This window comes from Ascaphus truei, chromosome 5 (assembly GCF_040206685.1).
Source record: "Ascaphus truei isolate aAscTru1 chromosome 5, aAscTru1.hap1, whole genome shotgun sequence".
NCBI classification, from domain to species: Eukaryota; Metazoa; Chordata; class Amphibia; order Anura; family Ascaphidae; genus Ascaphus; species Ascaphus truei.
Genome location: NC_134487.1, coordinates 122,460,508 through 122,486,105, shown reverse-complemented (window position 1 = coordinate 122,486,105; position 25,598 = coordinate 122,460,508). Strand labels below are relative to the sequence as shown.

Sequence of the window (25,598 nt, the reverse complement as noted above, 5' to 3'; positions counted from 1 at the left end):
ACAAAAAAAACCCCAAAACATTGGGGCACAAAGGCAGAAGAAAAACTGCAGACAATTCACACAATTAATTTCCCTAAATGACTCCAAAGTTACTATGAAGAGCAGTCCCCCCTCAGCATCTAGCTTGAGCATCCAAATAAGCTATATTGTTTCAGTTTACTGGTTGTTTTTAGACTGTCAAACTAGTTTTCCTTATCAACAAACTCCGACTAGCAGACAAAAATTCTGCTATCCAAATCCTAGTGTGAAACCATTTCTCCTTAGAGCACGGGTGCGCAAAGTTTTGCCCCTGCGCTCCCCTGCCTCTTGTCCTCCGGTGCTCACAACCCCCCTCCCCCCTCCGCTCTATTTGGCATTAAATGATGTGCAGGGTCATGTGACGCCACATTGCCATGATGACGCTTCCAGATGAGTCTGAAGCTAGGTAAGTTTAGGTTCCAGAGGCCTCACACGATCCCCTGGCATTTAGTTTGAATGCCTTGGGGAAGAGCACGGGGCCTCTGCAACCGCCCAGGCCCCCCCCCCAGAAAAATATCACCACCCCCCTCCCCCACCCCAGTTTGCACACACCTGCCTTAGTTTTGTACAAAAGTCGTCTGGACATTTGATATCATGCTGTGCTACTTTTAAGGTTTATTTTTTTTATAAAAACCACTTCTTAACACCTTCACAAGTCCTTTACACCTGCCTAACCTAAAGCCATGCAAATAAGCACTTGCAGTAAGACACTGTTTTGATCAACGTGAACATGGATCCCTTAAAGCTTAATCTAGCTGTTTTAAGCTACGCCCATAGTGCAGGAGACTGTGAGAGCTATGTAGCTTGTACAGAAACAAACACTAGGACGACAACGCATTTGTGCATAGTGCGCGTGCGCTATGGGGAGACCGGCGCTTTGCGCAACAAAATGTTTGTATATCCCGTGCGACGGCCAGGTCACGTGAGCGGTTCGCCCAATGAGGACGTACCAGCTCCGTGACATCATGGCCACGCCCAACTGTCGTCTCTGCCTGCAGGACAGGAAATATCTCCTTCTGCAGGCGAGCGTGCGCTGCGTCGAGCGTGGAAGCTAGCGCGTTCCACTGGAGCCGAAGCTTTACACTGCTGTCGATGCGGTGTATTCTGCGTCATTACCCACAATCCTCAGCTGCAGTGGAAGCACGGCATGCTATGGCAAGTATGGGGCCAGAAAGCAATTTCCTACATGTGTGTTTTTTTTAATAAAAAGTTCTGTAGTATTAGATAACACTCACTACCCTTTATTTTAAAATTCAACTCAATGCCATTTTCATTGAGTTTTTATATACTGAGCATCTTTTGATTTCTATAACAGGTATTTGCCACCTCCGCAACAGTGCAAGATCTTTGTAACACTTACTGTATGTGATAATTTGTTGCCAATATTCTCAGCAATTTGAGCTGTAACCAGTAGAAAATGTTACCGTAGTAATATAAGAATACACATTGTAGCTGCTGAGCTACACTGACGGATGGATTTGAAACTAAAAGGCAACCATTTAGTGAACCCTGGGAAACAGGATTTTGCTGATCGATCACGGGAGAACTAATAGATCAGCAGCTTAATTCATTTTCAATAAAGGTAATCAAATGATATAGATAGATTGATAGATGGATCTCTATCTCTATTGTAAGCTGCTTGGATTGCCTCTTTAGAAGGACTTTCCCAAGACATTAATGTGCTCACTTTCAATACAACATACAACAATGTCACATGCTGTATGTTGTAGGGTATGTCACTTTGTTACTCACCATTTTTCAGTTGTACACCCTTTTCTATGAAAAGCTATTGGCACAATCATTCAGCTCACTTCCTCCAGGGAATAAACACACCGATACCCAACTAGCTCTGAGAAACCCCTAACACACACACACACACACGTCAAAAGGAGTGCTAGTGGGAGTGGCTAAATGTATACAACAAAAAACAGACAGATGCCCAAAGCTACTTCCAATATGACAAAAATACACAGTGCAATACCTATATATTCTCTTGAAAAAGGGGTAATTTAGTTTAACCCTATGGCCAAAAGCATCTTAAGCCTGCTGCCACTTTCAAGGCATGACCGTAGCAGGTCCTAACACTCACCTGGGTTAAAATTCTTATGTACCTCTATAATTACAGGAAGAATGATCACATTGAATCTTTCGCAACCTGGCTCCAGGGAGCTGAACTAAGGGGTCAGTTGAGTTCCAGCGCTGGAACAGGTCAACTTGTTCCTCACACATTTCATCTAGACATTGGCACTCATTTTGGTGGCGCATAAAATAAAAAGTCGAGTTTTCACCAACAGCAGAAGAATGTCCACAAATTGTAGCCAACATGACAATGAAACACCTGTAGGATGGCAACATTAGGGAGGGCAGTTTCAGAATGAGGATTGGTTCTAAAAAGGTTTAGATGTGAAAGGTTTTCTGACCGTTTCATACAATGTGTCTCCCGTAACTAAAGTCCGGGCTTCAAACAACGGCTTTAAAATCAAGCTGGAATTAAACAAACACAATTTGAGTTGCAAGGACAGGAAAATCCAAAACAATGACCCAATTTAAGCCACACAAGACCTTGTTTCATTACATAGTATATTTTGTTAAGTGAAGCTTCGGAGTATGATACATGCCAAAAGAAAAAAAACTGGTACACAAATCAGCAGCTAATTCAAGGTACCCTTTCCCATCCAGATGTTCGTTTGCACTTTACAGATTGCATGTTATTCTAGCCAACACAATAACACTCCCTGTGTACTTGTCCGTGCAAGTGAATCCTACTTATTCTGCCATGTCTACAAGCAGTGAGCTATACCAACAAATGATCTTAAATGAAGATAACAGGGGCCTAGCACACGCCACACATCACTGCTCAGCCTTGCCCAGACTCGCTAGGTTTTTCTTTTCCTGTTGCCAATGGTGGCGGTGGTGACATGCACTCTTGCCTCTAGATGAGATATTCATTGTTATTTATTTTCACACATATTTACGAAAAATGTTTTCAAAGTATTTTAAGCATGAAGAACACAAGGTATTTTTTGGTTATCCTTAGCTCTTACTATGGGAGGGATCTCTTCGAGCGATGTTATTTATTTAACACTGAGCAGGGGGTCTCCATTTTTTTTCCATAAGAATTTGTTTTAAAAAAAATGTATGCAAAAAGCAGTCTCTACCCTTTTGACATTACCATCACACAATATTGCAAGAAAGTGATATGCAGAGCAGTTATATTAATGAATACTTTATGCCAAGAGGGGTTACAATTCTTGCCTCATTTGCTATTATTTTTCTTTTTGTGTGATGATTAAACCACCTGGTTGACGTGGCGTTAAAGCTTCCTGCTTGAGAACGTTGCACCAGAATTCAAGGCAGAAGAAGGTGGTCCCTGTGCTTCTGCAGTGTGCCGCTATTGCGCTTACCAAGCCCTGCGACTCGGCACTCACTGGCTTCTTGATATTGAAATACCTGTATGGTTTGAGATCACATTTGATTTTTGCTCATTTTCAGGTTAGTTTCCCCTGTGACCAATCTTCCAGAACTGAACAAGTAAATGATAAAGACAATATAAACCCACTACATTATTGGCTCCGGCCAATACAGATGCTGACAGCCCCACCATTCCTAATGCTCTCCGGCAAATTCCAAGATTATGGGGAACTGTGTGCTATGCACAGTAAGAAGAGAACAGAAGATCTGCCTTTTGTATGCGTTCGGCCTACCTCAAGATTTCCCTTGAAGCAAGAAAGTGACATTTATGAGTACTTGGGATGCACCTGAGATCAACACATGGAAGCCACCTAAAGGAAGGTTGAAATCCATAGAAACTCAGTAAAATTAAGAAATATACTTATCACAAGCACACACTCTGCACCCCTAGGGGATATCCAAATACGCAAAACAAAGTAATACCATTACATATAAAACTGTTCAAATTAAAATTAAAAAAATAATAATACATATATCAAGAAATACATGTAGACATCTCACATTCAGATATCAAAGTGCAATAATTTAGTGCTAAAAGCATTTAGTGCTGTAAAAGCATAAAAGTGCTCTAGTGACCTCTTCACAGCAGGGGGGCACATAGAAGTGCATCCCAAACTGCCTGGTACCAACAGTTTTCACTTCTGTTAAGAAACATGAAATAGGCGATTAATCCGCTGGATCCATTTTAGTAGAGAACATTCATTCTTAATATTACAAAAATCAAAAAGATGTATTCTAATAATGAAAGTAAGGGGGGACACCAGGCTCCATCACAGGTTCATCTTTCACTGCTATTGTGATCCTGATAGACAAACAGCAAAGTTACTGTAAGAGAAGCCATATACTGTATATAGGTTTTTAAAAAGGACAATATTGACCTTAGGGACTCCCAGTTTCAGAAGTTGGGGGGGGGGGGGGGGTTGATCCATGTGACGTCAATACCAGTTGCCAGCTAACAAAGAAATACATAGTCACGATTCAACATTGCTAGAATTCAGTGGCTATAACGTCATACAGTATTTACTTAATTGGTAGTATTTCAGAGAGATTACTTTTGAAACCAGTAGACTCCACACTGGTTAAACTGGGGTGGTACTGTACTGGGAGATCCTACAGAATAGGCAAGTACAAACTACACGTTCTCCCCAGGGGATGTGTTACACATCTCTAGGATACGGGCAGTTGTACAAATGACTTCAAATAAAAAAAAAATGGCTGCATCCGAATCTCAAACCACATTTTTAACTTTTTTTTTTTTTTTTGGTTGCAACATACTGTATCTACATTTTGGTATGGTTTGCATTTATGATCTGTCGTTTTAACACGTACTGTCAGTTAACCATCAACTAATGGTCAGACTGGCAGTAAATCAAATAAATATGTGAAAGCTACCCCCTACCCCCCTAAACCCGTGGTGAATAGACATTGCCAAACAGTAATCAACACCAAAAAAAGGGTAGCAAAATGCCAATTCCTTTCACGGATCCTGATTCTTAAATTATTTTCTGTTACATTAATCTGAACTGCAAACTTAAGACTTCATGTTTCTCACTCAAATGTTTGTGAAAATGTATTTATACACATACACTTTATAGAACCAGTGAGTCACCAACATGTCAGAATTGTCTCCTACGGAGCCTGACTCACCAGCATGAAGTTTTAGTGTGCAGGGCCTGTAGGTGGATTCCTTTGCATTCCAGATTTCTATAGGTGTTTGTTTCTTATTGTACTTTCTGCTGGACCTGCAATTTAACCTTCATGCTCTGAATGGAAATAAATGTATATCTATACAAAAAGGTAATTAATGGCTCAGGAACATTAAATATGTACGGGTACAAACTAGAGAGATGTTCAAGTGAAAAAATGTACTTAAAATGTCCTTTGCTAGGCTATTAAAATATTTAATAATTGGTCATCGTAATGCTTAGAAATGCAAGTAGTTCATTTTAGAAAAATACAATAAGAGCCCACTTACCTCCATAAAATGAACAATTTTATTCGCCATATATTTGAGACATGGGTACAATCTCAGACGATACATCTAGAGCAGGAGTGGCCAACTCCAGTCCTCAAGGGCCACCAACAGGTCAGCTTAAGGATATCCCTGCTTCAGCACAGGTGGATCAGTCAACGACAGCCACCTGTGCTGAAGCAGGGATATCTGTAAAGCCTGACCCTGCTGCTGGTGGCCCTTGAGGAATGGAGTTGGCCACTCCTGCATCTGTCTGGATTACCTAATCATTTCAAATACATAGCGCAGACTGTAAAGTATGTGTACACACGGTTTATTCGGTGCTTATCTCCTCTACTGCAGGCAGACATATGTTGCTCCTTTATAAAGACGCTATATTCACTGCAGGATTCTGCAGTACTTCTTTCTGCCCAAGGAGAAGAGGATAAAGGGGGAATATCTCCAACGTACGGCAAAAACATTTCCTGGCCACAGAGCTGATAAAACTGATCTAAATACTTAGGCTTTTTTTTCACTGTCAAACTGCAGCACAAAACTCTACTTGTGGCAGGAAACATTAACCCATAGTTGAAAGCAGAGGCAAGGCAGTTTTTCCTCTCCGTATGCCCTACACTATTTGTGGGAAAAAGCAGATATTGTAGCCCCTGCTTCTAGTGTTAATGTTAAGCTAAATCCTATTTTGCCATAACATTTCAATACTTTGCTGGTTATGATAGGTTCATCTGAGCCAGTGCTAATGCTAAAACACATCTATTACAGGCATACCTTTCATGGAGTACATGGCAGAGTAGAGGAGTGAACCTCAGAGCCCGGCGCTACTAGCCCTAAAGACAGCGTGCATCACGCGGAGGCATCATAAATAACCCTATAAATACCGGAGACTGCACCTAGAAATCAGGGAAAACTGCCACTGTAATAAAGTAAGCCCTTCAGGCGATCACATATAATGGGGACCAGCTGGGAGCGGTGGTCGTAGGGTCCCCCGACAGGAACCAGCAGACCCTCGCAACAACAACCAGACAACCCTTAGTGATGATACAGCAGTGGTCAATGGACGGTGTACTCACGATCCAATCCCAGGTAAGTCAGAATCTCCGGTAACAGCTGCGTGCATCCACAGGTAAGCAGGAACAGATGAGATGGGAGAGAAACTAGGAGCACAGCAAGAAAGGAGGAGAACTGGAGGCCAATGAAAAAATAACAAAACTTTATTGAGACAAACTAATTAAAAAGAGAAACCTCTAACGCGTTTCTCGCCAGGGGCGCTTTATCAAAGAGTGATAAAGCGCCCCTAGCGTGAAACGCGTTAGAGGTTTCTCTTTTTAATTAGTTGATGTCTCAATAAATTTTTGTAATTTTTTTCATTGGCCTCCAGTTCTCCTCCTTTTTTGCTGTGCTCCTAGTTTCTCTCCCATCTCATCCTTTCATGGAGTAGCCTGTGATGGCTTATCGCTAGCAGCTAGTATTTGAGAAGGCCTCTCTTATGCACATACTACCACTACATGCTCCAATACCATATTCAATTGTGCTACAACATAGCCCCATGATATAAAGACCATATTTAACGACATTTCACAAACACTCTAAACGAAAGGATATCTTGAGGGTTGAGATTCAATTTTAATTAAAATAAATAGATAAAACTTGGTTGCTGTTCCACTATGGAGAACGACAGCAATTCAGCATCTGAATTAACTGGGACTGACCAAATGCGAAGAGACATATGCAGGGAGAATGCTGGGAGCCCAGGCAAAGTGGTTTCCCTGACAACCCGTGTACATCACACAGTAATGCGAGGAACGCTTGGCTACACTACATCAGCCTCAGAAGAAATACATTTATTCTGTGGTTCCCAACCAGCAGTCCGTGGACTGCTTCAAATGCCTGGATAGGCCTTTGTCGTCAGGGCATCAGTAGTATGTCTTTACTAATATGTCAGATGCGTGTGTCAGTGTTGGTAGGGGGTGATATGTGTTTAAGTTGGCGCTTGGCGTGTTGGAAGGTGATCTGTTTGTGTTTGGGTCTCCTGGCAACCAAAAAAAGTAACCGTACGCTTTATAAACCGTTTTGTTCCTATAGATGCTAGCCCTTATAAATCTGGTGTTTCACGCCACAAGAAACAAAGAAGTCCGGAGAAACATCCAATGTGACAAACATACACAGTGAAATACCTATATATCTCTTGAAAAGGGGTAATTTAGTTAACCCTTTGGCCAAAGCGTATAAGCCTGCGAGCCACTTTCAAGGCATGACCAAATATCTGTGTGCTTTATATACAGTATGCCACCTGGTAGAAAGTTATTTTACATCTAGGCCGTCCTGCAACAATCCTTTTTATTTTGCATTCCAAAAATATTTCCTGCACTGTAGCAGTACAGAACTTTCTGCTCTTTTATTGGTTGTGCATTAAGATTTCCTGGGAGAGTTGCAGTCTGATAACCAAGGGGATTTTGTACAAATAGAAACATCTGCCGCACATTTCTGGAAGTGTGCTATGATTTTAAAAATTGGTTTAAAAAAAATACATTGTGGGTTTTTAAACTTCTACCATTAGACTAGTGAAATGGAAAAAAAAAAAAACTGCATAGATGGATAGATCTATGCAACACACACACACTTTAATGTAACAGTAGGAGTACTGAACAACAATTTAATTATATAATACATTTTCCTAAAACCTCAGTCCTCAAGTGGTCGCATTAAAGTAATTTGCTGAATGTTGGACTGATCCAATTAAATCACTTCCCATATTTAAATGATGAGAAATGCATATGCCTAGACTAGTAAAAATGGTGATGCCCACTAAGATTGTTAAGTCAGAATGAGTCTTGCCCTCAAGGGATAGAAAACAAAATTGCTTCTGTGAAAGTATTCCATCTCTTACCAACCTGTAGAATTTCACAAATGTTTTCACATGTGTGCACATGAACAAATATCAAGACACACATGATTAATAATGCATGCAACTGCACATCTAGTGCACTGATCTATTAAACTTGGCAATCAAACCAATTGCAACAATTGATATCTAGAGGGTTTATAGCTACAGGATACCAGCTAAGGTGTTGACACTGCAAACAAAGAACATGATTATCAATCTAATTTTTTGTGTCAATCAACGGAAGCATTGCAGGCAAGTAGGTAGCTCTTCTAAAAAAAAGGTAGTCAGAACCCGTATGCATTAAGGAGACTGGAGCGTAGATGATTGTATATACATAGGGAGGAGGCAGGTTGTTGGCGTCCCAAACAGGGATGGGAAGATCTGTACCTGACTGACTGCTACTTGATCATAGACCGTGACATAGATTTTGGTTTCCGTAGATTTTAATTTAAATATCATTGAAACAAATAATCCTCAAGTTAGTGATTTGAAAATGCAAAAATAAAATAATAACATGTTCTTGTATAGTGCTGCTAGTTTTAAGTGGCGCTTTACAGAGACATTTTGCAGGACAGTCCCTGCCCCGTTAATCTACGTTACAATCTACGTTTTTTGGTGCCTGAGGCACAGGGAGATAAAGTGACTTGCCCAAGGTCACAAGGAGTCGACACCTGAAATTGAACCAGGTTCCCCTGCTTCAAACTCAGTGCCAATCAGTGTCTTTACTCACTGAGCCATTCCCTCTCCCAATGTATAGTATCAGGCAATGCCACAATGATAATCAGTGGTGCTGACCGAATATACTACAATGATTTTCATACTTGCTAATATACCAAACGTAAAAGATGTGAATAATAATAAATGTGATCTGTGCCATGTGATTATTCACAAATAGAATTAGTGATTAGTGCTCAACAGTATGCATTCACACAGGTAGGTTTGTTCCTTAGTATATTGTAAAGGTTGTATACCCATATAGTGCTCCCAGTGATTGAAGGGAGAGAATGCTATTAATCATGAAATCGCTCACACTTAAGCAGTGCCATCATGCGTGTTGTCACACTCTGAGTTGCTAGATTTAGCCAATTAGACAGTTCAGGCATGGCCGAATGATCATAAAAAGGCATAACGCCCATCATACAGGACGATACACAGCGTGATTCTATTACAAACTTTTATTACATCTCAGCGTGTGACAATTTGGTCTTGAGGACCAGCGCCAAAGAGGACTATTTGTTTCATTATCTATGTCAGGGGTGCGCAAATTTTGTTTGCCCCCCCCCCCTTCTTTTTTTCCGGCATTGGCGGTGTCATTTGACATCAAGTCGTCATGGCAACGCGTTGCCAATTGACCCCGCGTTGTCATGGCAACGTGACGCCAAAAGCCGCCGGAGGTAAGAAGGTAAGAGGCCTCGATCTCGCTCACCCGGCATTTAATTTAAAGCTGCAGTTCAGTCAATATCCTGCATGTGTGTTTTTTTTAATAAATCAGTTCTGTAGTAAGAAAAAATACTTTTAGCATTTTCTGTTTTTAAAAAAACAACTTTTAAAGACCAATTTTCTTGTATTCTATTTTAACAGCCATTTGCGAAGGCACTGCCCCTTCATGTCCTGTCACAAGCCCTGGCACACCCCTTTGTCAGCCCTGCCCTCCCTCTAGCTAGTGCTGTAGTGCTCATGAATATTCATGAGGTTCCACTGAGTGACAGGCAGAATATAAACAGATCCCTTCACTAATTATGTCACCAAATTTCGACCTATCAATACATGGAGAACGAATTGACCTGCAGCTATACAGTTCTTTAGTTAATTAGAGATTGCCCACATGAAACTATTGAAGTAAAAAAAAAAATTTAAAAAAAAAAAAAGACTGAACTGCAGCTTTAAATGCTGTAGCAAAGAGCGCGAGGCCTTAGTAAGCGCTGTAACCTCACCCCTCAAAAAATTTGGACAATCAGCGAGTTTTCCTGACTGCAGGACTTGTTCACTAGGGTGGACTTTGATATGCCTTCAATTAAAATCACATGATATAGTTTGTGTCATCATTTTGACCAATTGTATTTAACCAACTATTATGATATTTATAGTATCACTATTGATTTGGTTAAGCGCTGGAACTTGTGTTAAATCCGGCTGCATCATCAAAACATATTTCTGTCTTCTGGTACTTTACATTGACCCCACTATCAATAGCAGCCTCAAGAATGGAGAGCATAGGATTACATGAAGTTTAAAAAAAATTCTCTGGATTTCAGCTTTAAAACATGGCATTCAAATGCAGCAACCTAACTGCCCCCCCCCCCCCCCCCCTTGTTTCTACAGGGTGGGAACCAGGTAGGATCCTCCCAAGCTGAACCAGTATTTTCAGCTAAAGGGAGCCCAGCTAAAATCTCACTCACTGTCCCAGCTCCCAAAAAACTTTGCAATGAAGTTACTGGCATTACTTTTTTATTCTTTTTAAAGAGAATGTAAAGTTGTGCATCAGAAAGCCACAACTGATTATGTTGCCTTAATGGCCCGAGATTTAACAATTTATTTGCTTTCCCTGAAGGGAGATTTAAAGCCTTCATGGAAAACTACCTTTCAAGCAGGAGAGCCTGTTCCAAATCCCCGAAACCGCTCCTTGTGACCATGGGCAAGTTTTCATCATCCTGTGCCCCAGACACAAGAATCAGATTGGAAGCTCTACAGGGCAGTGATTCATTGTGCCTGCAAAAACAAATCTATGTACAGCGCTGCATACACGGTCAGTGCCATTTAAGAGAATATTCATCATCACGGTTGGGGGAAACGGAGCTGAAAGTACCACTTCAGTTTACATCATTGGGTCAACAACGATGTAAAATAGAAAATAAAAGTCGTACATTTTTCATTTATTTTTCAAAGTTGGGTTGCGACTTCACATTAATATTACACCTCCACATCCCCCCCCCCCCGACTTGCGTGGCTGCATTTTACATGCTTTTCAGTCCGAGTCATGGAACAGGATGGGCAAGTGACCAAGACATTTCTAAAAGCGTTGCTGTTTGGCTGGTTTCAGGCCAAGTTACTGATTTCCTCAAATGTGCCAGACCAAAGCCGACAGGAAAAATGCTGTTTAAAAGCTCTGTCATTCCTCCAGTTCTTTCTAAGCAGCTTTCACTTGAGCAGCATGTGCAAAATAATCTGCTGTGGTTGAGACACAAATGCTGCACTGTACATTTGAGGGGCGTTTTATAGAAGCAGTCTCACTGGCTTACATAAGTAGGTGCTGCAATCAAATGAATGCATGCCGTCATACGACATTCTCTTAGGCCAATTGTCTAAAGACCAACACTCACAAAACAGCAGGGCCCCGCTTTTCGGTGATCCGCCGATGCCGAGAAGGGGGCCGCCATGTCCGCGCATGCGCAGAACGGGCCGGCCATGGGTCGCGCATACACGGAATGGAGGGGTTGCCTTCTGTCGCGCATGCGCAGAACGGTGCATTGCCTGTCTGCGCATGCGCATCTAACGAAAATCGCTGGTTACACTTTCCGCCGGGTCTTCAGAACGGAACCCGCCGTATTAGTGGAGCCCTCCTGTATACACATTAGAATTACAGTACAAGCCGAAAACGTATAAGAAAACAAAAAGAATAGGGAAGTATGTTAAAATGAGTAAAATAGAAACTGCAGGATGACAAAAACTAAAGGCGCCTCATCTGTGGATGCCCAGGTAGATCAGGATGATTACCACACATTTTCACTAAATCCAGACTAAAGCGCATAGTGGAGTTTCCAGTAATTGTACCGACCTAAACTACTCAACATAGTGAGGAGTGAATGTCTCTGATCAGACCTGTAATATGTACAAACATGCAAGTGCGCGGTACATGACATTCCTAAAAACCACTCTTAAGTTTAAAGCAGTGGCTATCAGGTTGTCCTCCAGGACATCGGGAAACACCAGGTCTGGAGGAATAACCCATGCAATTTGTAGCCTATTCGTAACCTAATTCAACATGCAGCCCCTGCTACAAATATTTATACAGGTGGTCCTCACTGTCGTTTCACGACGGATAACAATGCATTCCACGGAACGGACTCGCATTCCAACGTTTTCACTGTCCACCCGCAGTTTGTGGAACGGATTCTGTCGAATAACCGAGGGCTGCCTGTACTGTGAATACAGACTGTATCTGCTCCGCTTCTCACTTGGTGCGATACAGAATAAGAGACACTGTACCTCATCTTGGGGGAAAAAAAAAAGTTGTGAAGTGCGCTAGTAAGATTAATAAAATGTGAATACAAAGGGATGTATAGCCTAAATAATAAGTGTATCAATAAATATAACTACTATATTTAAGTAATAATCCCCGAACTGGCCAATAATGCCCTGGCTGGAAGAGTTGAAGGCCCGAGGCATTATTGGCCAGTGATGCCCTGTTCAGGGATTATTACTATTATTGGCTGAATGTAGGCTTTACATTGTTTTGTTTTTTAAAGATACTTTTGTAGTCATATTGATTTTTGTCAGCGATATTCTACATTTTATGCTTCTATTGAGTGTTTATTCAAAGGAAATTGTACACACACACACACACACACACACACACACACACACAAAATGTCTCCTGTGCGGAGCTTTCTGCAGGCAGTGATGGGGAGGCGTCAGAGCCTTTGCTGGTGCCTCCTGTCCGAGAGCTGCTCTCACTCTGCATGTATGAGAACTCAAAGCCGATGGGTTGAAAAACTTAGCAGGGTGTCAAATTCCGTCTCACTACTGAATGGTCAAAATTCCAGCCATTATCCAATCAGAGAGCAGGGATTTCAATAATGCCAGGATTTCTAACAGTTTAGCCTAGAATAAGTGTTCTATAAATACAAAAAAAAAAAAAAAAAAGAGGGAATTTGTATATCAAGGGAATAAAGTGAAATCACACATGTGGAAAAAGGATTGCATAAATATGTATTGTATATCAGTTATTCGTGTGAATTAACTATATAAAGCGCATGTATAACATATGTATAAACCCCTGTATTCATATGCTGCTCTTGAGGTTAGTAAAGGTTATGTATGCCCATTTGTCCACAGCAAGTAAAGTGTATATAGTGTGGGTGATGAAACCACACAATCTGCCTATAAATCATATTGATTTCTATCTAAAGAATTGGAGTTGGTCTCCTTGCTGATCCAGCAGTTAATGAACTGGAGAAAAGTACCCGTTGACTCCCTTATTCAGAGCCTGGAGCAGTGGTTTTGGCGCCAAATTCAAAACGGATCCATGCAGTATGAAATCCCTTGTAGCAATTGCTAGTAAGCCCACTGCAGCTGCAGATATCCGGGTCTCCAAACGCAGAAGGTTCCACTGCTCTCGCGATGCAAGCTCCCCTCCACAAATTGCCAGACAGGCTCGGGTACCAGCAATAGATTCAGTACAGAGCCTGCGCTGCACGAAGGGGGTTGTTCACCCAGTGCCAAGGAAGTGTACAGTCCCAGGCCAGTCACGTGTCAGTCCGTGAGCGAAGTAGAAGGCATCACTATTCACAGGTGCTACAGGTTAGCAAGATAGCATAATTCAGATAGAGTTTGGCAAATAATAAATCTTGCTCACAGTTGGACGGCTGATATTATAGTACAAAGCAGGTACCCAAACTTTTTCAGATTGAGTGCAAGCCACCTTACATATTTTATAACGCTCGGCCACTTAAAGGGTTTCTGGGTGATCTTTTTTTATGCCCCGCCCCCCCGTATACTGTCCCTGATCTGTCTGCCAACAAGTGACAGATTCGGGATTGGATAAGAAAAAAACCAGATAGAATGTTGAAACAAACTCAGTTTGAGACACAAAGGGAGTCCAACTGCCGGTCTGAGACCAGGCACAGAGATAGGGAGTGCCGGTCTGAGACCAGGCACAGAGATAGGGAGTGCCGGTCTGAGACCAGGCACAGAGATAGGGAATGCCGGTCTGAGACCAGGCACAGAGATAGGGAGTGCCGGTCTGAGACCAGGCACAGAGATAGGGAGTGCCGGTCTCAGACCAGGCACAGAGATAGGGAGTGCCGGTCTGAGACCAGGCACAGAGATAGGGAGTGCCGGTCTGAGACCAGGCACAGAGATAGGGAATGCCGGTCTGAGACCAGGCACAGAGATAGGGAGTGCCGGTCTGAGACCAGGCACAGAGATAGGGAGTGCCGGTCTGAGACCAGGCACAGAGATAGGGAGTGCCGGTCTGAGACCAGGCACAGAGATAGGGAATGCCGGTCTGAGACCAGGCACAGAGATAGGGAGTGCCGGTCTGAGACCAGGCACAGAGATAGGGAGTGCCGGTCTGAGACCAGGCACAGAGATAGGGAGTGCCGGTCTGAGACCAGGCACAGAGATAGGGAGTGCCGGTCTGAGACCAGGCACAGAGATAGGGAGTGCCGGTCTGAGACCAGGCACAGAGATAGGGAATGCCGGTCTGAGACCAGGCACAGAGATAGGGAGTGCCGGTCTGAGACCAGGCACAGAGATAGGGAGTGCCGGTCTGAGACCAGGCACAGAGATAGGGAGTGCCGGTCTGAGACCAGGCACAGAGATAGGGAGTGCCGGTCTGAGACCAGGCACAGAGATAGGGAGTGCCGGTCTGAGACCAGGCACAGAGATAGGGAGTGCCGGTCTGAGACCAGGCACAGAGATAGGGAGTGCCGGTCTGAGACCAGGCACAGAGATAGGGAGTGCCGGTCTGAGACCAGGCACAGAGATAGGGAGTGCCGGTCTGAGACCAGGCACAGAGATAGGGAGTGCCGGTCTGAGACCAGGCACAGAGATAGGGAGTGCCGGTCTGAGACCAGGCACAGAGAGACAGCTCAGGTGACAGGGAGAGGGGCTAAAGAGACAACCTGACACACGCAGATGGTGAAAGGAGGCTTGTAGGAGACTGCTAGCCAAGAAGAGAGAAAGTGAGAGATCGCTTCAGAAACGCATCTCCTACACACAAAGAAGTGTGTTTATGAGAAGAGACAACAGTTGAGAGATACTTGCTGGGCTGTTAAAGAGCTACCGGATAACAGTACTATATAAATAACTTTTTCCTGCAACTTAAGTATCCTTCGAGACACACACACACACACACTTAACAAGCCTGCAATGCTATTATGCGCCATTCTGGCGAACAGAGATGGCAATAAAATTAGCCGAAGGGGCTTCTACATTTGACACTGGGTCTAGATTAAAAGGGACAAATCGCCCAGTGACGCAATGTGTAAGGCCGTAATTATACCAAAGTCGGCCGGCGACGCGCATCTCAAAAAGAAAATCCAATTAAAGCGAACATACCGCATGCAACGCCAAACTGCAAAGCGGCAGACTGTTGAAAAGACTTGAAAATGTGTTTTATTCTGGCGACGGTCACGTGAGTGGTTCAGCCAATGATGGGGAACCGCTCACGGCCACACCTCCCCATCTCCTCTGCTTGTCTCCTGCCTGCAGTTCAACATGCCGCTCGGCGGCATCGCGAGGATGAAGTCACCGGATCGCACCGCCGCCCCGTCAGAGCTGGTATAAAATCAAGGCCTAACAAAAACAGCCCTACAGGTTTCACGTTTCTTTTTTTTGTTACTGGATTGAAGAGTGTGGGGCTGGGGGGTCTTCATAGCTCTGAACTGTTAATTTCAAGCATCTCTGTAGTAAGAGAAACTGTGTGTCCAACATAATGGCAGCGTTTAAATGTCTGGCGGGTCAATAGGAACCTACCAGTTCCTCCCTTGCGGCTTCCTATCGGTCCGCATGACCAGGATATTTAAATTGAAGAGATACAGGCACCACATACAGGAGGTATTTACTCTAGAAGCAGGGGGTCCCGGGAGCTGAAATTAACGGAGACACCCGGCTGCAATACTGTAATAATAAATGTATTTATTTTTAAAGACTGCTGCTAATGCTTGTTTTTTTTCTTCTTTAAAGTAAGTAAGGGCTGTTGGGTTAAGGTTGCCCAGTGCACACGCATACTATTCAAGAGGTCCAGTTACAATGTACTTGGGGAGGAAGGACTCGGGCCCCGCCCAGCACATACAGTATAGACTGGAAATTGAGGAGTTACATACAGAAAGCTGGATCTGTGCCTCAGAAAACTTTTCTGGCTCAGGGCCCTAAGGAGAGGTTTGAGAGACACCGGGTTAATGTTTTGAACTTGAAATGAAGATCAAGAGGGCTAGAAAGGTCTGTATTCTAGGTTAGGAAAATTACTCCTTTGTAATAAAATCAGACTACAGCTGCATCCAAAAAATGACAGGCACACATGAAAAGTTGTGGCTTTTTATAGCAAGTGCAAGTAACTGGTGTATGTATCTGAACAGTGCTGCTTGACAAATGAGTTTGGTGCTTAGCAACAGGTCGTTATTCTCATGCGGATCACCAACAGTCTCTGGTAACTTGTAGGTGTACTCTGCCAACTCCCCTTTCCTTCCTACCACCATTGTTTCCCCTGGTACTTTCTAATTACCTTACACGCCATATCAATTATTTGTGGTTTTGGCCAAATGAAACTCTAGCGTTAATCTTATTTTTGCCAATTGCGTTTAATTAGAAACAAAAATATTGTTTACAAAGAGGAAATTAAACCATTTGGACAAAAAAAGTAGGAGAAAGAAAAGAAAAACTATTAAGGGAGAGGCGACTGTACAATAACACGACTAGACCCCATTTTAGGACCGATTATCATAACACCCTTTGTTAATAAAACGGAGTTTAAATAATGTGTATACACACTTTAATTGCAACTTTAGACCTAGTTACAGGGGCAAGTCTGAAGCAAAGCATGTAATGCTTTCAGCTTAGTCACAGTGTAGTAAAATGTGCTAGTGAGGCAATATACCTTCAATGTTTGGCACCATTAACTATACTAGCACCAATCCGTTCAGATACAAAAGAACTCTGTTATGCATCACAATTCATTAGGTTCATCCTTTGGAGCCAACGGGGATAGAGACTTGTAAACCACATGAATTATTTTTCACTTTAGGATTAAAGCATGACGCAAGATAGATAGATAGATAGATACACACACAAAGACACGGAACAATCAGGCAAAATCCACTCCTTGTGCCTGTGTCTCATGCTGCAGCTCATCATATCCCTTCTCTGCAAGGGCTTCTGGGAGTTGTAGTACTGTGCCTCTTCCAACAGTATAGTATTTACAGATAGATTAACTACAAGTGCCAGAAGCCCTCGTGTAAAATGCCATGACATCACTCAAGGATCAGATAATCAGTGCAGAGCTTTGGTAACGACACCACTTCTCAAAAACAGTTGCTGCAAGGTACGGTATAATCTGTATTTTTGTTTAGAATTCACCTTAAATATATTAGAACACTAAAATACAGCAGCTGTTTTAGGTTTGCAGTCAGATCCCAGAGATGGATAGATATAATAATGACTATATCCTATCATGAGATATTCCGTATATTTATCAATCAGGCACTTCAGAGGTTCATGTCGATTATAAATGGTCTTCACATACATGAATTGTTTTATGGCAGGATAAACCGCTGTCCATGCCTAGTTTTATGTGCTGATCTATGGATAAAAAGATATCTGGTTTTGTAAGTGGGGGATTGAAATATGGCTGTCCTGACACTAGAATAAATGGAAACCTGATGATTTGTGGAGTATCAGGGTGTGTGGCCAAGACATCAGTCCAAAAGTGTGTAAACACTAAATGTATCTGTATCTACAGATAGCCTGTGTCTGACAGCAATTCACAAGAATAACAAATATTTGTAACAGTTGCAATGAGACAAATCAAATGATGCCAAACACTTCATGATTAGAAGGTGCACAGGACAAATATCTGTTCTCATGCAAAAACAGAAGTTAGGTTGTCGCATCATATACAGGCGTGCATACAAGTACACAGACGCAACAGTGAATATGGCGTTTGTCCAAGTATTATAGAAACACATTTATGACATTTTATATATTGAGGCAAAGTTTCAAAAAGTCAAGGTTTTTTTTTTTCTTTTCTTAAAATCGCTAAAGTGCCAGAGATTGATGAGAGGAAGTGCAGTGTTTCAATAAATATAAACCCGATAAGAGTTATGAAATTCGATTTCAAAGGAGTGTCCATGCTGGAGCATGTGAAATCTCACATTTCAACTACAGACCCTTTGGGAAAAGAGAAGATCAATGTTAGATAACGTAAATTGGATTCGTTCATCCTTTTTATTTAGATGAAACGGTCTGCATTTATTATAACTGTATATTCATGTATTGTTTCTGTAACCTAAGCACTGTATTTTTGTACATTAAAGTGAACCTTTAACAAGTAACACTTTGGGCTCTGATTTGAACTGTGGCACGCTTTGTAATTTGCATTTTCTGACATATTTTGCTATAAACAGGTGTGTGCTAAGTGGATAGTTTTCATAGCAAACAGGGACCATAAGACTCAAATTACATATTTGATATTTCTTTGGTGGTGGTGGAAGCGTAAAGATGGCTATTGTGACCGTGAGGTTAAGTACTATTCATTTGAGGGACCTGTGCACAGGTGAGTCAGCCAATTAGCTGCATCTATTAGCCCAGGCAACATATACATGTCACAGGTGGGTGTAGTTTTACAAATGTGACTGACGGATTGAGGGTAAATATTGATTTGAGGGATCATGCATAGGAAAAAATGAATAAGCTAGATCGCTGTGTATTAACCCTGGTTATGGTGAAATTCAGCAATTCTATTGTTGGAAACATACATTACAAAAAAAAATTCAATATATAAAACAAAATTTAAAAAATAGGTTGGTCTCATGATCATAACAGGATTTGTTAAAATTTGCATTTCGGCACAGTGTTTTTGCCTTATTAGGTAGGAAACTGGGGGTCTCTGAAGTGGAACCACGTTTATTTAAGCTACAGGAACCCACTGCTTCCTGTGTTATTTACTTACATAGATCATGCCAGTAGCATCCCCGACTGGGTATGCAATATGGAAAATAAAACTTCCGTTGTCACGCAGGCCGATAGTCGCCCGTTGAGGCTTTCTAATGGCCTGTGTGATGCAGAACCATTAAACATGCTGGAGATACCGGCAGCACGTATTGCAGCAAGTCTACGCTAGAGACACACACACACACTTTGCTCCTTTAAATAAATACGATAATATCCCAACTCCTGCTTTAGATCACCCGAAGAAGCAGACACTAGGAACAATAACTGGGTCTTACGGGGATTGGCTTCCGCTTTGTAGTGATGCCAGGGAATTGCTGCCAGAAATGAAAATGCTGAACTATTTATGATTAGTACAACATAAATCACACATTGTTACAGTGGACATGCTCTAGTACCATGCACAATTTGCTCTGGTTAAAAAAAAATAAAAAACAGTGCTGTGAAAGCTATTGAACTAGTCACAAATTATATATATTATACAGCAAATAAAAATAGCACTTAGCATGTTCACATCTGACAGATCTGCAACCTTGCCTCATCCCTTAGGGTACAATGCATTCATAGGAGCCAGGGATTCTGGGTAATGGCATGCAAATGAGCACAGTATATTATATAACACACACAGGGACTAAAGGACGTAAATTAGTAAGCGATTGGCAAGTGTTTTTTTTTTTTTGTTTTTTTAAGATAACATTTGACATTTTATTTAAAAATGTTATTTTTTTATTATTTTTTTTCCCTTACCGATTAAAACGATATCCCTTGTACCCATTAAGACCCCTGTTCAATATGCTGTGAAGACTCTTCTGTGTGTGAAGCTCTAAGCTCCATTCATTTGAATTCAGCGCAGAGTTTCACTCCCATGAATAAGTGTTTTCACTGCATATTGAGCAGGGACCTCAATAAAAGAAAGTCCCTCTGAAAATCCCTATTAACAGGGATGATGTAATTGTCCTCACTTGGGATGGAAAACCAACAAACAGGCAAGCAGTGAATTCTGGGAGAATAGCAAACTATGTCTCACTGAAACAGTGGCAAGCCTTAAATGAACAGCTCCAACTAGGGTTATATTTTTTTGTTCCTTTGTTTTAAGCATTGGTGGGAAGCACGGGGGGGGGGGGGGTTGGGGTTCTAGAAAATGGGAAATACCATAAACGAACCATCTACATGATAGGTAGAGTTCAAAGTTGATTTGGTGCAGGAATACATCTAAAGTTAATAAACTCGTGTTGTAAGCAACAGGAAATAAAAGGGTATTTAAAAAATAAATAAAAATCACATTAAAAATACATTTTAAAAAAGAGATCACATAGATTACAAAAAGGGGGTGACACCAACTTAAAAAAAAGAAAGTTGAGAATCTGAAAGGATTGCCACCATACGAGCCACAGATTCTTTAATCATTGGCAGCACCATATTGTTGGCTCGCCCAAAGTGAGTGAAATCTAACTCAAACCTTGTATCACAATTAGAAGCACTGTAAGCCATAAATATGTTTCATCCATCAATAGCAAATTGTTAGTTAATAAGGGAAAGACAAGCTTTAAGTATATAATTCAATAGACAAGCACAGAACTGCCATTTCCAACATTATGCACACTGTAATTACATATTCATTAATAAAATTGAATTAACATTTCACGTTTTCGAGTTAGAGAGATTTAAACGGAGGAAACATTTCAGTGATCGACTAACACAGAGCACTCACTGCGCCTAGAACACTGGCTCCATAATTCCTTGTGGGGGACAAAAAATGTATGATCTAAAAAGAAAAAGGCTGAAATGGGTCAAAAAGAAACACAAAGGTGAAGAAGTTATGGTCAACATCGCTTGCAGAGAACAGGGAGCACATTTTTTGGACAGAACTTTATTTCGGTAAATCCTCAATACAAAAAAAACCCTCATAAATGTATGTAACCCCGAGAAAAACCTTGGCTTAGTTTACCACAAAACTTTCACACTTAATTGTTTCAACGCCCAACATTGCACACTTGACCAGGCACAATAATTCTACCAATGCAAGACACTGGTCCACATTCAAGTGATTAGGTTTTGATGCTAGAAGAAGTTCAAATGGGTTGAAGAATCAAGGTTTTTTTCAAGTGGCAATTGCAAGGTTACCAATCACTGGCATGGTGGGGGAAAGGGGCCTGAGAATTCAAAACTAGTAGAGCATGTTAGAAGTCATCTGAGAAACAAAGTCTTTAATACACACATTGAAGAAAAACAACATTTGAAAACATTGCAGAAGGAAAAAAAAAAGTCCAACTACAGGTCCCAACAAAAAGGTATGATTCGTTTAGAAGTCTGTTGCAGTATCGGTGCTGAGTGGAGTGCTTGCCAAATCGCTGAAAACATTATTTTTGTCTCTGATCTTGGCCCAACTGGTCCTTACTCATGAATAATGTCTACAAGACAGATTTTTTTTTTTTTTTTTTTTTTAATCTCTAGCTTCTGGAGCTAGGCTCTGAGGAAACACCCATTTTGACACAAGACAAAATATTTAAACTGCTTATATCTCCTTAATGAATAGATTTAGTCAAGCGTACCATTTAAAAAAATTTTTTTTTTAAAGTCAAAAATCAGAGCAGACCGCTGCATCCAAATGCATTAAAAAAAATACACTTGGTGCATGTTTGCTTATTACTTCACACCTAAAAATTAATAAGTACCATTTTAGCTGCTCCGCTTTAAGTTTTTATTCTGGAGAGATAAAGTATACTTCAGAAAATTCAAAAAACGACCAATCATTTATGCATTGCACAAACGTCAAAAGATCAGTTTTGTAAACAGCATAAAAAGGCAAGCATATTTTTAGAGCTGGTATAAGGTTGGATTTTTGTTAATTTGATTTAGACAAACAGGTTCCATTCCTCAATTGAGTAAGGTCTAGACAGATGACATTGAGCCCATTATCCCAATCAACCCACAGTGAACTCACTGATAACCATCTCACAACAGGTCATTTCTGTGCAGAATAATCAAGCTTGTATAATTCTTTATGAACAGTTCTCAACACAGGATCAACCCATATCTGGTGTGCAATGTCCAAAGATATCTTCTCATGTGTTCTCGTAAACCTCTGACTCATAAGACTGAAACACTTTGCCCAGATATAGGTACTTTTTACAATCCGAAATATTGACGCCATCTAAGGCTAGGTCTCCAGTGGCCGCGACGGCGCACACAAGGTACGACCCTCTATGGGGACATTAAGTCCTGGGAGACACGATGGGCAGGTGTTCAGATATAAGTGTGTTAACATTTTCTGTATACAGTGTAAAGAAGATGTAAAATAGTATATTTTCACATTTGTTTGTTGCTTTTGTATTTTTATACATATAAAAAATACTCTATGGGTCGGCCCCAGTAGCTGCCTGCGCGCCCTGGCACAATGCACAAGCACATTTTATAAAGACAAGGATTTTGTTTTTTCTTGTGGCGACAGAGTGCTGGCCACGTCACAGCCGCGGTTCAGCCAAAGGAAAGACAACAACAAACAAAAATTGTCTTTTCATGCGCTGCTGCGTTACGTGAGCTGGCTCAGCCAATGAGGGCGAACCAGCTTTGTGATGCGTCCGCCACGCCTCCAGATAGTCTCCCCATTCTCCTGCACCAGAAAAAAGAAAAAGTGCTGGAAAAAGCGGTTAAATATAATGCATAAAATATATGTGTATACTCAATGTGATAAAAATAAAATTAATCTAAAACACGAGAACAAAGAAGCTCTGGATTTTTGTTGGACTTTATTTTCCAAGGCGCCGGTCTGTATTTCTGTTTCCCATTCTCCTGCAGCCATATCCACAGATCGCTGGGGCTGCAAGAGGCTATGCGCGAGGTCACACAGGCTGCATAATCTCAGCCTAAAGCAAACAAGGAAGCGTTGCCCAAGGGGACCACAACAAAATGGCACTGGCAAAGGAGAGGTTAATGTGCCATCTCTTAATGCACTAAAGTTCTTAATCCTTCCAATTCTTTTTACTACAATTGCAAATCTGTGTTAGAATCGCGGCTAGGCTCGGCCCACCTGACGCGGTATGCGGGTGCCTGCGGCGCCCGCCGACCCCCGTCTGCGCCAGCCAAAACACACAGAGGCGCGCTCCCCACACAGTGCCTGCACTCACTGGCGACGCACTCACCCCACCTGCATGCCAGCTGATACCAGGAAGGGTTTCCGCTGCTTCATCTGCAGCCAATCTCCTCTCCTATCGGCTCACAGCCTGTGCCTGACCTCACTGTCTGCAGCCTCCGGATTGGTTCTCACTCCCTTTATTTACCTTCCTGATTCCGGTGCACATTGCGGAGCATAAACTTAGGTTTATGTGCTATGCTCGCTGCTGTGTTATCTTGCCTGTTCTAGTGCCTTGCCTGACCTGCGTTGTGACCCCTGCTCGTTTCTGGACTTGTCTCTTCTGTGCCCCTGGACTTCGGCTTGCCATCGGATTCCCGCTCTCTCCTCTCCTTGACCACGTCTTACAGATAGACTACTCTTCTCTCTCCAACCCCGGACCACGACATACCCGAACTCTCCTACCCTGACCCAGCTCTACGACTCAGACTACGCATTCCGGACCTTGTCCCGTGGTTGCAGGGCGTCGGTTATATACATCCCCACCTCAGCCCCGCAGTCTAGTCCAGTTTGTGGTGAGCACACGTGACAATCTGCTTGCAATCTCATGGTGTTTTGACCAATTTTTAAATGTTTGGTGTTCCCTCTCATAAGACGAATAATACATTTCTGTGATTTCCAACTAGAGATTTCTTTTTTTCCTTCTTCTAATGACTATGTATACAGAGCTTACAATCCATGTCTGGTGTTTTGGCCACAGGGAGGTAAATCAAGTGACTTGTCCCAGGTCACAAAGGAGACCAGATACTAGGATTTAAACTGAAGACACACTGAAAGTGAATTAATTGAACCACAATAAATACAGCATATAAAAACATCCCTAAGAAAATAAAAGCAGTTGGTCAAGTAATCAGCTAAGGCAGGGAAAAAAGTTTGCGCCCCCCTGCCGACAGTCTCCACACTCTTGCGCCCCCCCCTCACCCTCACTTACCTCCGTCCCGGCGTCATGATGTCACGTTGCCATAGAAACGTGCCGTCACGACCTCGATGCCGCGTTGCCATGACGACGCGGGAAGGAAGCCGCCGGAGCCAAGGTAAGTAAAGGCTTACAGAGGCCCTGCATCTCCCCCGGCACTTAAATTAAAGTGCCTTCGTGAAGCGCGCGGGGCCTCTGTAAACCCCACGCAGCAAATCTCGTGCCCCCTCAAAGGGGCACCCCCCCAGTTTGCGCACCGCTGAGCTAAGGAACCATTGAAAATCAGCTTAAAGGATACATGAAGTGCCACAAGGTGTGAGACAATACTGCGAAAATTCAACAATGGAACAAAACAACAACTGGGACAGAAAGAAAACAAAAAAGTGGGACAAACTGGAAAGTTAAAGCAAATAAATACAAATTCTCCCAGCAGTTCTCAACCACAAACACACTTCTGGCCTTGTTACTTTTCAGATGTTGCAACTGGAAAGGTATGCAGAGTTTGAATAACACATTCAAGTGCAGTGTTATTACACCACTTATGAAGTATTGATTTTGCCTTTGAAGAAAAACTTTACAATAAAGAAACATGTCTTGGAGTGGAGGGGGGGGGTATAGGGGAAAAAAAAAAAACATGCTCAGTCCTCACCATATTTACACTTCCTGTACATAAGTAAAGAAAGCCTTTAGTATCTCCCAATACAGATTGACATTATGACCTCTGCCACACAAGTAAAACTGATCTTGAAAATTATATCTCATCGCATCAAAATTGTTTCCATCACACAACAGTCATCCCATTAAAATGAGATGTACCGGGTACCCGGCCAAATTTTCCCTAACCGGAAACTACCCGGACACGGCGCTGGAACCCGGTTCACCTTCAGTGTCATTCATTGAAATCTTTATGGTTACAGATGCTTTGCATACGAGTTTTGATCAAGGAATCATCTGTTCAGCCTACTTCTGCGTCGCCTCCAAAAAGGCGGCAGACAAAGGGTGTATTCCATTTGCTGATGTTAGAACTGCTGTGCAAAATCAAAAACATAAAAGCGTCTGAAAGGGTTCCTTTTGCACAGAAACAGCGTGCTAAGGGTTAACATCTGCGATTGCTTGCAACGTGTTGTGCCAGTCCTGCGCTTTGCAATTTTTATTGCTCTGGACTACAGGACTTGCATAGCACGGCTGAATTCATTCAGAACCTCTTTAGCCTACATCTGGGTCGCCACAGCCAAAGGGTGTCAGTCGTTTGCTGATGTTACAGCTGCTGTGCATAATCCAAAAAAACACCAACCTTCTTATCCCCTCGTACTCTGTCTCC

The 25,598-nt window shown here is 42.2% G+C and overlaps 1 protein-coding gene across 14 annotated transcripts in view; it reads right to left on the bottom strand.

The window, feature by feature from the left end:
* CDK17 (cyclin dependent kinase 17) overlaps positions 1 to 25,598 on the bottom strand; it is a 170,706-nt gene that overhangs the window by 119,481 nt on the left and 25,627 nt on the right. For 3 of the 14 annotated variants that reach the window (XM_075600555.1, XM_075600563.1, XM_075600559.1), the window contains one exon: positions 20,941 to 20,994. The exons of the other annotated variants lie outside the window; for them this stretch is intronic. The gene's annotated coding sequence lies outside the window, so the exon portion shown is untranslated. The remainder of the gene's footprint in view (positions 1 to 20,940; positions 20,995 to 25,598) is intronic. 14 annotated transcript variants of the gene reach the window in all.